The 13,610-nt window shown below is 51.3% G+C and overlaps 1 protein-coding gene across 3 annotated transcripts in view; it reads right to left on the bottom strand.

Moving 5' to 3' along the window:
- The window catches only part of EIF4E3 (eukaryotic translation initiation factor 4E family member 3), a 62,566-nt gene that overhangs the window by 22,914 nt on the left and 26,042 nt on the right, over nt 1–13,610 (bottom strand). The window lies entirely within an intron of this gene.

Below are 13,610 nucleotides of genomic sequence, written 5' to 3'. Positions count from 1 at the left end.
CCAACAAGTGGCCCTCCTGGGGGCAAGTGAAGTCCAGGAGATAAATGAACCTGAAAGCGTTTGAGGCCAAAGCTCCTTGGTGTGCCGGACACTGGTCTTCAAGAGCAAATCCATGAATACCACCATGACTGTCCTTTGCTGCCAGACCCGAGGTCCAGCATCACTGTTGTAGAGTGTGGTGATGTGCAGGTGCCCAATGCACACCCTGCGGAGGACACCGGAGTGTTGGCGCCGGGGTCGGGGTGGCGGTGAGGGGGCAGGCCGCTGACAATCCATCCGTTTGTGTGCATCAAAGAGCCTCGAGATCACTGAAGGACAGACTGGGATACATGCAGGGGGTTATGTCCCTTTGGGGCTTAATCTGTACAAACATTAGGGAGAAAACTAAAACACACTCAAACTTTCTTCAAATAAATTATGGCATGAAAAACCTGACATCTGTTCCAACACCGATTTTTCTTCCTTTGAAGAGTTCAGCTGACTGTTTCCCAAACAGGCTCAGCAAATAGACTCCTGGATCTCCCAAGGGACACAGGAGTACACAAATGGCTCCTTTACTAACTCGTGTGTGTGTGTGTGTGTGTGTGTGTGTGTAAGGGAGACATTTCTAGTACTTTTCCATTTTAAAATATTTATTTGAAGGGGAGAATGACAGAGAGAAAAAGAGAGAATCTTCCCTTTTCCAAATGGCTGCAATAACCAAGTGCGGACCAGGCTGAAGCTATGACCTGGGAACTCCTTCTGGTTCTTCCACTTGGGTGGCAGGGTCCAAACACTTGGGCTGTCTTCTGCTGCTTTCCCAGGCACATCAGCCCGAAGCTGGATAGGAGGCAAAGCAGCTGAGACTCAAACAGGCGCTCTGATATGAGATGCTGGTGTTGCAAGCAGCAGTATAACCTGCAGTGCCATACGACTGGGCTCCCTTTACTAATGTTTAAGTTATATTTCCATTGAGGATGGTTAAGAATGAGTATCATTCAAGCGTTCGCCTCATACAGCACTATGCCAATGCAAGCAAATACAACATGAGGATAATGCTATTTAATCTGGGGGAGAAAAGTCACCAGGGAGCATGGCTTCGGTGCCCTGTTTGCAATATCTTTTCCTCCTTTCACACTTTTGGTCTTTTGCCCATGTTCTAGAAGAGGTGACAATTCCACGAGCCATCCCGACTGCCTTCCTTTCACAGTTCAAGGGCGTTAAAGAAACAAAGTTTCCAGAACTCTCGTTTTTTTAAAGATTTATTTATTTTTATTGAAAAGTCAGATATACAGAGAGGAGGAGAGACAGAGAGGAAGATCTTCTGTTTGATGATTCACTCTCCAAGTAGCCACAACAATCAGAGCTGAGCCAATCCGAAGCCAGGAGCTAGGAGTCTCTTCAGGGTCTCCCACATGGGTGCAGGGTCCCAAAGCTTTGGGCTGTCTTCTACTGCTTTCCCAGGCCACAAGCAGGGAGCTGGAAGGGAACTGGGGCCACTGGGACACGAACCAGTGCCCATTGGGATGCTGGTGTGTGCAAGGCGAGGACTTTGGCTGCTAGGATACCGCCTAGAAAGAACTCTAGAATGAAAGCACAAAGAGGCGGTGCTTCCTAGTGTAAGACAACAGCACCAGTAGCGATATGTGCAAAATGTTCATGGAAAATTGGGTGAAGAGATATCCTTGCCGTGGTGCCAAGAAATGTTCGAAATCCACGCACATGCTACACAAACTTTCTGCGAAGACACCAATGACTACACTGAGTTCTCGCTACTCTGGTGAGCCCCTGACCTCCACTGCAACCTTGTAACCTTGCCACATAACTTTCACTGTTACTTTCACTGCTTTCCTAGAGAGATATGGCCACACAAATGTGACCCAACAGCAGGGGACCCCCCAGACCGTCTCCTGCTCTTATGCACTTACACTGTTAAATGGGCTTTCACAATCAATCTCAGTGTATTCTCACACTTAGCCTCATTTAAATATCTTTTCTTAAAAAAAAAAAACTTATTAGAAAGACAAAAAGAGAAAGTGACCCTACCCCCTGGCCCTGTCCCCAAACACCTGAAACAGCTGGCAGGAGGGTGCGGTGTATAGAAGCTAGAAACCCATGACAGGTCTCCCCCAAGGTGGCAAAAACATAATCACTTGTACCAACTGCACGTTCTTAAAGCAGCAGCGTGCCATAACTGCCAGGCCCAATGTTCACCCCTGAATCTCATTTTTATTGCAAGATCATAACTATATGATTAGCTTAGAGAAAACAAGACCAGAGGGTCTACAGAAAGCTTGTGAAAATGTACTTCATGAAAAAAAAATGCAGAGATCTCAAGACATGTTTTCACCCCAAACAGACCTTCCCTTTTAATTCCCTTTCTCCAAAAATTCTTTGAAGTATCTCATTTGGAGAGAGTATTTCCAATGGGGCAGGGAACCTCCTGGGGACAGCAGGATCACGCTCAAACACAGCCCTCCTCTATGGTGGCTCAGTACCCTGGGGAACAGGTGCACTCCGAGAAGGGATGCAGAGAAAGCTTCCTGGAAATCCAGTTTCCTAATTTCTTCATGGAAGAGGTGGGACTCTCTGCTCTGCCAGGTCTCTTCCCACTTTCTCAACTTCCATAAAACTGCTGTGCAGTTTCGCGGACGCTCAGTTTTTAAACCAAACCAAACAATGTCGTCCTAGCAACTGTGGTTGGCTTGGCTGGCCAGAGGAGAAGACACAGCACGTTTTAGGGAACCAGATGTGGTTCCAGCACTTGCTGGGATGCATCAATTCACCTCCACCCTCACCTCGGACTTCTTTCCTAAGCAAAACTGGGTTGAACGTACAGCATCGAGGCTGCAAGGACAGGTGACCTGAGATTTTCACATGATGTGCCCCATGGACAGTTTGTATTGGACTCACTGACTCCAAGTGCAGCCAGAAGCTGTGTGGTCTCCTGTTACTGCTTCTTGAAGCAGTGCCACAGGAAGCTGGTAGCCTCCCCGTCTCCTGCCTGTCATTGGAACAGCCAGCTGCAGCAACAGCAGGTATCGTGTGTAAGAATCCTAACTCCTCTCTCTGCAGACCAAGGGTGCTCATCTGAGGGTGATGTGTCACCCCCAATGGGACATCTAGCCATATCGGAAGATACTGTTTGTTGTCCAATGGAGGAACATGTTTCTACTGGTATGTGGGGCACAAGGGGGCTGCTGAACATCCTACAACTGCTCTGTAACAGGACAAAGTGGTAGAAGCATGCAGCGGGTTAAGAAGCCCTGCAGTGGTCAGGAATGACTGAATCCAGCCGCCGGGGATTCCTCCAGACGAACCCATCGTCCTCTTGGCCTTTGTGCTCTGGAGCAAACAGCCCTGCTCCAGGAATTCCTCTGGCTCCTGGAGGCAGAGAAAGAGTATCCAGGTCCTTTGTGTAAGCCTGGGAGGGAGGAGGTGGAAAAGAAAGCACTCCAGGGAAGCACTCCATCAGCATTCCACGTCAGGCTTCTGCACCTGTGAATTCACATGACTCAAATGACAGTAGATGGGAAATGTTTGGAAGGAAAAAACCACCTGCATCTGTACTGATTATTGGTTCTTCTTCCTCCCACTCCTGATGTTGCCACTATTCCTGAAAGGTAGAATTGAATGACTACTGGAATAATACGAGGCATTGTAAGAGGTGGCCTAACATCTTTTGGAGAATGCATGTAGACTACCTGTAAATAGTACACCACGTTCTTTGGGACCAGAAATCTGTGGGTTTAGGTAAGGGATTGGTCCACAATAGTCTTCCTTATATACCAAACAGTGGTGGTTCATGATTATTCTGACTGTTCCTAACAGATACAGCCAGAGAGCTGTGAAACTCAGGAGTTGGGACCAGTTTTTATCTTCTCTGAATTGTGGGCCACCCTCCCGCAGATCAGTCAGAGCTGGGCATTCTGTGATGGGACGATAAACACTCTGACTGGTTAATGAACCTGATAGGTCCCTCCGGGGGTTTCCCTCCATCCAATACTCTTAATGTAACAAAATTTCCTTTTTTGAGTTTGTATTACAAGACTTCACCTCCTTTGATTCTTACGGCAGTCCTGCAAGACTACCATTATCACAGTGGGAAGCCTGGCTTAGCAGGTTCATTTTTAAGCAGCAGATCTGGGTTCTTCTCCTGTATTGTCTGGTCCTGATGCCCTCATCTTGGCCCTCAGAGTAGGTCACTCCTGAATATTAATAAGCCACTGTCAGAGATGGGTGATCACTGTGAGAAGCGATTTAAACATCAGCCCTGAAGGTCCCCACCATTTTGGACTTGGCACTATTTTAAATACCTGCTTCCCCTAGATTAGCTTCCTTAAAATTTGTGCATCCTTCGGGTTCAAATTTTGCTGTCTGCCAATCTGCTGTAATTCCGTAATCCTGTATCCACCAATCTGCTGTAACCTCATGGAGCCTTACCCGACAGCCCTCTCTACCAACCCCTCCAGGCCCCCTCCCTAATCTCTGCCACACCTACTCATCCTCCAAGGCCCTGTGATGCCCGTCCCCTACCCCCCTGCCACAACACAGGCCCACTCCCGCAGGTGTGCACCCCTGCACGTGCTGCCCCTCCCCTGTCCTCCTTCATCTTGCTCCCAGCTCCCCACTTCCTTTGCAGGCCCCTCCTGCCACCATGGTAGGAGATGTCCCCCCTCCCTTTTTTTCCCTCCCTCTGCTCCTGTCCCTACCTGCTGGAATAAAAGACCTCCTAGGTGCCTCACTGCAACTGGGATTTTGCCTTATTGAAGCAAACTTATCCTGAAGAGAGTTTAGTTGTGCAAAAGGACTAACAATCACATTTAATTTGTCTTATAGCAAACCTGCTTTCCCAACCCTTCTCAGCCCCCTGCTCCCTCCTTGGGTCCACCCAGTCATATAACTGTACCCGGAAGGGACAAAAACAGAGATGCAGGGAAGGGCTAGGTGCCCCTGAAATCCCTGGCAATGATACCTCACACATGCAGAGCAGGTGTTGAAGTCATCATTTCAGGGCACTGGATAAGGGAGGAAGCTTAGACGCCAAGAGACCACAGATAGGCTGTGGCAGGATGACAGGGAAAGACAGTCCCTGGAATCAGCAGCTCTGGACCTGGGGCCCCCTCGGCCACCTCCCTGTTCTATGACAAGCCTGGCCCTTGCTGACCTTTGCTGACCTTCACCTTCCTCTCTGGAGACATGGCCTCTACTCCACTGCTCTGCTGCCAAGACTACAGGAGCTAATGCCAGAGTGAGCATCGACACAGCACATCTGATGGCCTCCTGTAACCATCACTGCTGCTACCATCATCACTGAGATGCTCAGAACAGGATGCAGACTGGGTTGGGGGAGCCGTTAGGACTGCGCCACCAAGCACATTTCCTCATCTGTAGGATGGGCAGTAAGAGGGTCCCCCACCTCGCTGAGACCCTCCTGCATCCATCTGCCAGGAGAAAGCAAAGGCAACTGGCAGTACTTCTTTGGGTCTGAGGCCACTGCCACTGACAGGGCTGTTTCCACTTGGGCTTAGCTGCTCCACAGCGATGGGCAGGACAGAGGTGGGAGAGCACCCTTCAAGATTTGCCAAGAGCACAATTAATGTAGACACCAGGGGCAGTGCTGTACACTACTGCAGACCAGAGCTCTCACTCCGGCTTTCCATTTATTCCCGTTGTGCTTCCAGCTTTGTGATGAAACAAACCTAGGGACGTTCCTTTTCCCTGGAGAGCTAGGAGTGGGTGGGATGTCCAATAAGCGTAGACCAACTGCTCTACTAAAATGGTTCCCAGGCACCTAAGCACCATTTCCATGCAAAAATTTAACATGATATTTACGCATTCACTCTAGCAGGTCCCTGGAAATCTTAACCAAAGTCTTGGGGCTTAATATGCGTCTGAGATGCTTAAAAGCATGGAGCCTCCTTCTAGCCCTGCACCATCATGCAGTACACATGTCCATCATCCCTTTAAAACACCTCTAGGAGCCCAAAGTGCAGAGAAGCCCACTCCTTCAGAGGTGCTAAGGTAGCTCACTTAAAGACACACAACTGGGGGGGGGGCCTGGCAGCGTGGCCTAACAGCTAAAGTCCTCGCCTTGAAAGCCCCGGGATCCCATATGGGCGCCGGTTCTGATCCCGGCAGCTCCACTTCCCAACCACCTCCCTGCTTGTGCCTGGGAAAGCAGTCGAGGACGGCCCAATGCCTTGGGACCCTGCACCCGCGTGGGAGACCCGGAAGAGGTTCCAGGTTCCCGGCTTCGGATCGGCGCGCATCGGCTCGTTGCGGGTCACTTGGGGAGTGAATCATCGGACGGAAGATCTTCCTCTCTGTCTCTCCTCTGTGTATATCTGACTTTGTAATAAAAATAAAAATAAAAATAAATCTTTAAAAAAGACACACAACTGGTCAAGGAGCCAAGTGGGAACTCGGACTGAGGGTTGCCCAGCAACATGGCCCGGCTCACTAGCTTAAACCAAACACATCCAAACACACACAGATACTCTGTGTGGGACCATGAACAGGCTCTGCACCTGGCATGGCCTCAGCTGTCCTGCAGTTTAAATTCTCAGTTCAAACTTTCCCCGGGAGGCACCTGCTGTGGTGGGGACAGCGCCTTAGTAAATACCTAGACAAACCATCTTAACCATTTCCTGACTAGCTGTGATCCCGGGGGACATACACCCCCTCACAAGCCATCTGGATACCCAGAGACGCTTCTCAGAGCGAAGAGGCTTACAAGGTTTCTCAAACTGCCTCATCGCTGCTTCTTAAAGTGAGTCGGCTGGTGGGCAGCACTTCCTGGGGACTTGCTAGAGACGCAGTCTCAGGGCCCCACCAGATGTTTGTTATACACCAGGTGACTCAGATACATGACAAGGTGTGCAATGTGCTGGCCAGGTCATCTAACTCAGGTCACCGAGGCTGGGTATTAGGCTGGAGGGTACGGCAACAGTTTTGATGCCACCCCTCCATATAACAGTTCCAGGTCTGAGTCCTGGCCCTGCTCCAATTCCCACCTGCCTGCTAAGCTGGACTCTGGGAAGTAGTGGGTGCTGGCTCGAGTATTTGGATCTCTGCCACTCGTGTGAAAGATCTGGACGATGCGCCGGGCTCTTGGCTTTGTCTGGCCCAGCCCTGACCACTGCAGGTCTTTGGAGAGTGAACCAGCAGATGGGAACGTTGTCTTTTCCATGAACAGATAGGCAAATACTAATCAAGCTATCATAAACAGGCAATAGGTTGGAAAGTAAATCCTAACAAAAAATAGCCCCCAAGGAAAACATAAAACTTATTATTCTCACAGACACATGTGTCAACACCCACAGACATTATCAAGCAGGGGTGTCCCGGCTTCGTTTTCTCCCATGAAGCCAGTCCCTGGTTTCCAGATGGCTTCTTGAGTCCTATCCATCTCCCAGGTTTTTGGATGCAAGATAAGAGGGGACTGTGTCCTGGCAGCATGTCAATTCAGAGAGGACATGGCCAGCTGAGGTGGAGTTGCCAGTCCCTGGGGTGCTACCATCCGTGACTCAAATCCCACTTCTGCTCTATATCGCAGCAAGACTTCCGGCAAAGTGCTTCTCTGTGACTCCACCTGTAAGATGTTGCTGAGACGTCCTGCTTCGACATCTCGAGGATTCTGGTGGATCACTCTCCATAGCCCTTGGTTCAGTTCTTAACGCACAGGAGTGGCTATTGGTTCATATTCACAAAGTTCAAGTACTAAGCAGAGTTAACGCAGAATGTGGTATGGGTCATCCAGTTACCGGTTCCATCCTCCCGGTATCCATGCACACAACCCACATTTGATGGGGAAAATGAATGACAATTCCCCCTCGTAAGTGAGAGGCCTTTAGTTCCGCCAGGAGAACCAAGCATAAGTGGGTAGACGCCAAAGCCTGGGGTAGGTCTTTGCAAAACCAATCTTCCTGTCAAATTGACATCAGATGCAGCTGTTACAGGGAAAACCTTCTCAGGCCCAGCGACATGATTAAATATGCTCCTCACATTTCACTCACTCCATTAAAGATAATTTCATTTTAATCACTCTTAGATCTGTGGCTTGCGGCTAGCTACATCAGCTTCCTGAGAGTCACACACAAAAACGATCCCATCCCTATTACAGGCTGTTAATAATGCATCTACTGAAATTGTCAACATAATACACATGTTTTAGTTCTGCACCTTTGTTTATTCGACTTTGATTTCTCCCTGCTTCCCTCTTGTTTTCCATATGGCTCCTTTGCAGTAATAACTGAAGCTCTTTGCATCTTAATGCAGAACTAACCCTTCAGTGTTAACAGTGGCAAAGTTCCCAACAGGCCCAAGCGAGGCCAGCATCTGAACAGTCATCACCCCAGACATCAAAAGTGGGGGGATAGGGGAGGTCAGAATGTTTTTCAGCGATTGGTAGCAACTTTTCTGAGTGAGGATGTCTGTGGTCCAGCGGTCATCCTTCATGGAAGTAACCACTGAACCCCAGCTGAACAGGCTGCGAATGCTCCCCAGGCCCAGGTCCTGGCTCACCACATCCACCCAGAAGTCTCCTGTCCCTTACACAAACTTAACCCCGGGGGCATTCAGAGAATCCATGACTTTTGAAAAGCAAGCATGAGAGAAACACAGGGAAAGCAGGGAGGTCCACACCCTCCCCTTCTGCCATGATGCTCCCCTGTTCTAGGAACAAGGCTGAATACGGGGTCTCCCTGGTCGAGCCCGCATCACCCTTAACCAAACCAGACTGGTCACCAGGGAGTGCACCTTCCGGGAGTGCATTGGGAAGCTCTGCCTCCTGGAAGGTGGGTCCCCACAGAACTCCATGCCTTCACTGCAGAACTCTGGGGCCTTCCCACGTGGCCCAAAACAGGTGGCCCAGGAGCTGGCCCTGCTGCAGAGTGAGGCCCGGGCAGCACCCCCACTGTCTCCACATGAACCCCAGCCGTGACTGGTGACCGATCAAGGTGGCAAGGTCAGAGATCGTCAGTGGGGGCACAATTGGCATGTTTTAATGCCTGGGGCATTTTTTAGTTTGTTTACAAATCCATCTTCTACCCCCCCAGAGATCTGGGTACCGTCAGGAGCCTGGTGGTTGTACCTGCTCAGCCAGGACATGGAACTACTCTTTGATAAACACAGGCTAAGTGATGATAAAACCCAGAGGGCGGGAGGGTAAGCTGAAGGGACATGTATGTGATGCTTCACCTACTAGGTGCCTGGCACTGTCACACATACTTCCGGAAGATGGGAGGGCCGAGAAGACGCTTGCCATCCAGAGGGAGGGGACACACCAGGGACAAATCAGTGATCCCAATGTTAACACTGGCCTTGGCAGAGACATAGAGAGGGCAGGAGGAATCCTGGTGGCAGCGAAGGCTACTCAAGGACAAACTGCAGAGCAGTAGTCATCCCAAGCGGCCCGTGAAGGAGGCACGGCCGTCTTTCTGGGAAATGGGTGGGGCGAGGCAACACAGGCAGCGGGAACGAACATCATGAGACAAATTTCACAAGCTGGCAAGTCCGTGATGCAGCCAAGAAAGGGACAAGTAGGCAGAGGTCACGGGTAAGAATGACAGACTGAGGGGCATCTCGGGAGTTCACGAGTGGCAGGCACAAAGAAGGTGGGTCTCCTGTTATAAGCAGCAAGGGAGCAATAGCTGTTTGCATCAGAACCTGCAAGTCTACAGCTTTCTTCATTTGAGGAAGAAAAAAGAATAAGCAATGAAATCAATAGCATCTCAGAACTACTGAAACCACTTAAGCAGTACCCTTGGAACACAGCAGAGGCACCCTCAGGTGGCAAGAAGCAAAGCAAAAAAACCACCGCTGAGGCAGAGGAGCAGAGTGAGGCAGTTGCAAGTGACAAGTTCAAGGCCCAACCACGCCAGCCCTGGTGGGGGCGCCTGGCAAAAGGGAGGGTTTGACAGCAGGTGCATAGCTAGACAGAGTGCAGCCAGGGCCTGCAGGAAGTCAGGATGAGGATGTGCCAGGAGTGGGGACATGCCAGGTGTAGGGCGAGGGATGGCACAGACTCAGAGCAAGTTTTCCAAAGGTCATCAAAACATGAAGCACAGAACAGGGAGGAATGAGGTGCTGTGGAGAGGATGAGATTCAAGGAGCGAATGGAAATTTCGGTTCTGAAGAACTGGTAGTCAGGTGGGACTGTGGAGCAACATGTGACAAGCAGAAAAGGAAGAGTGGAGAGAAGTCAGCTCGGCTCCTCAAGGGTCAGTGGTGCTTCAAAAAGGCCTGTGGACGTTCCTGCTCTGGGCACTCTGCTCTCCAACTCCGGGGGGAGTCTAGGGCCAGAGATGGAGACTCTGCAAGTGATCAGAGGAACAGAGAGCCAGCCCAGGAGAAGTGAGGTGGCTGTGGATGGAACTCTACAGCACGTCAAACATCTGGCACTGATGAGCCTGGACCAGGCTGTGCCCTGAGAGCCAAGGACACTGCAAGTTACCGTGTGGTGAGAACTGACAGCAGGTGGTGGTGGCGATACCATGGGGAAAGTGAAGCAGGGCTGTGGGCCCTTTTCCTTCAGGCGGGGGTGGAGGAAGAGTCATCAGAGACCTGAGGACAGCAGGGAGTGACCATGCAGGTCACGGAGGGAGGAGCACCCTAGGCAGGAGGAAGCAAAGGCTGATGGAGAAAGAGCAAGTGGCCAATGAGCTGGTGGGACAGCGTGGGCAGGGAGAAGGAGGCTGGAGCAGCAGCAGCAAGGAAGCCTGCCATCTCCAGGCCTGCACCAGCACTCTGGCCTCTGCTCTGGGCAGCTGGAGGCTGAGAGCTAAATCGGATGCATCTGGGCCGAGCAACTGGCAGGATTAAGCTCTTGTCAGCTTCCCTTATCTGAGATTAGAGAAAAGGCAGCAAGTTTGGGAGGGCAGCTGAGCTGGTGGCTTGGCCCAGGTTCAGTCTGGATGTATGTTTACGAGGGTACTTCAGAAAGGCCATGGGAAACGTGCAGGCTTGGGGCATCTTTCTGCATCACAAAGAACCGACCTCTCAATTCTCTTTGAAGCACTCTGATAATCACAGGTTATCAGGGAGGGGCAGATGGCCCCCCGGAGGTGTCAGCAGCCCTCGGATGGCATTGTAAGCCTGGTGCCTGGAGGAGCTCACTGGTACGGACAGATGAGGAAGACAGCTTGGGGACAAAGCTCAGAGAGAAGAACCGGGACCATCACAAGGAGTAAATGAAGCAGCCAGTGACACCACGGCCAGGAGTGACTCCCCAGAATCAAGACAGAGCAAGAAGGGCTGGTTTGCCCCCAGATGCATGCGCTGCCTGCTCCTCTGCCTATCTAGCTCCCTGCAAATCCACCTGGGAAAGCACATGTAGAGCACCTGCAGCTGTCACTGACTGCTCAGACCAGCTTACAGACTGCCTTGTCTTCCAAACAGCGAGGCTCGGAAAGCCCGGGCCACACCCCTGCCACCACCCACGAGGCTGGGAGCAGGATAGGAAGCGCAAGGTGCCAGAAGGCAGCAGGTTTTTCACACTGGGACTCTTGAGATGCATTGACAGGGGCCAGGCTCCCTTGAGGATTTCTTCTTGAGAACCGTCCTGCTTTCTAGAATGTTCTTTGGCTGGGAAGAAAAAGATACGAGTTCTAGAGCACATGTACCCTGCGGGAGAGGGGAGCAGTCCAGAATGTGAAGGATTCTAACATGCCGCACAATAAATTAGGACACAGCTGATCAAAATGAATACTTATGGAAAATGCTGAAACTAATCCTTTCAGCATCAAAGAGTTGGGACTATGACAATGGTTGGTTACTGACTTTCAAAGGAAAACATGCAACCCAATGGTAACAAAGACACAATGTGTGTCTTCACTGAAGTTACATATTCCTAAAAGGTACTAAGGGTTCTTTAAACGTGTGATGCTATGGGACCTGCACTATGGTTCAATTGGTTAATCCTCCCCCTTACAAATGCCAGCTTCCCCATGGGCACTGGTTTATGTCTGGGCAGCTCCACTTCCCTTCCAGCTCCCTGCTTGTAACCTGGGAAAGCAGTGCAGGACGGTCCAAGGCCTCAGGATACTACACCCACAGGAGAGACCATGAAGAAGCTCCTGGCTTCACATTAGCTCAGCCCTGGCTTTTGGGGCCCTCTGGGGAGTAAACCAGCAGATGGAAGAGCTTTCTCTCTGTCTTTCCTTCTCTATATAGTTCTGCCTTTCCAATAAAAATAAAGTTTTTTTTAAAGCATGACTATGGGCAGTCAGTGCACATAGCTTGGGTCATTCCTCAAACGTGCTGCAGACAGGATTAATTTTTGATTTGTTTGAAGAGAAGCTCTGCCAGTCGCGTTGCTTTCGCTCAACAGTCACCACCCAGGGCCAGGTAAACAACTTGAAGACCGGCGCCAGGTAGAAGCAGCAGAGACACAGCACACCTCCGAAAACAAAGCCCCGTGATTTCATGCTGCGCGCAAGGTTGCCAAATTCACTTCAGTTGCGAAACAACACTCTCTTTGCATCCCCTACCGAATTCACTACCGAAAGTGAAAATGTTCTAAGAAACTTGGTTAGCTCCACCCCCCAACTTGATGGGTTCCCCAGAGGAAGACCTGATGCCCCAAGTGTCCCCAAGCATAGAAGGGCGCTAACTCCCATAGGAAGAAAGGGAGGAACTGGTCTCCCAGGCAAGAGATGAAATGGCTTTCCAGAAACCTTGCATGGATTTCATGCAACACTCTTTCAGACTAGCTCTGTGCCTGCTCCGGAAACTTCTCAGATAACTACTGCACTGATCCACAGTAGAGCCAGTTTTATCTGCATTTCTCCAAGTTTTTGAAATACCCTTGAAGGACCAGCCACAGACATCCATGTCTTGCCCCCACCGTGGGTCAGGCTGTTTTAGGCACGGGCATTCAGCAAGCATCCAGGAAAAGAGCGCAAAGAAAAAGCAAAGAAGGTAACTAAGGGGTTGCGGACATAGCTTGAAAACAAATTCACGTGTAACTGCGGTCCCACAAGCAACTCAGAACGGACTCGAGGCGAGAGAAATCAGAATAAAGAGGGTGAGGGGAGAGTATTTTACAACAGTACACAGGAAGGCCTCTCCAAAGGGGGGCCATCTGAGCCAACCCCAGAGAAAGCTACAATTGCCTCTTGATTGGCAGAGCCGGCTGTGACCCTTGGAATCCCAACGCAGAGCAGGTGTGTGCGCTCAGAAACACCTGCCCGGCCAAGTGCGAAGCCAGGACGTCCGCAGCTAAGCATCAGCCATGCCACCACCGGACCCTTCCCAGGGGCTGCCACAGCCAAGAACGTGTGTCCCATGCTCTCCCGAGATCCCCTGGGGGTAACCAGACAGCCGCTGCCCAGTCTCTCGCAGCCCACCACCCTGGCCGCCCTTCCCCGTGGGGCTCAGCCCCGGGCGTGCGCGCCGGCGCCTTGGTGCGGAGCAGGCACCGGGAGAAAGTGCTGCCCAAAGTTTAGGGGCTGTGCTTTGCTCTCCCGGCCGGAGGCGAGGTGCCGCGGCGCAGCCCAAACTGGGGACTCCCGACCCGGCTCCGCGCCCCCTGCCCCGAGGAAGCGCGCGGTGGGGTTCTGAGCCTTTACCTAGCGGGGTGCCCGCCGCTTTCGGGCGCCCGGCGCAGGGCGTTTGACTCCGGGTCGCAC

This window comes from Ochotona princeps, chromosome 21, assembly GCF_030435755.1.
Source record: "Ochotona princeps isolate mOchPri1 chromosome 21, mOchPri1.hap1, whole genome shotgun sequence".
NCBI classification, from domain to species: domain Eukaryota; kingdom Metazoa; phylum Chordata; class Mammalia; order Lagomorpha; family Ochotonidae; genus Ochotona; species Ochotona princeps.
This window is presented reverse-complemented; position numbering and strand designations above follow the sequence as displayed.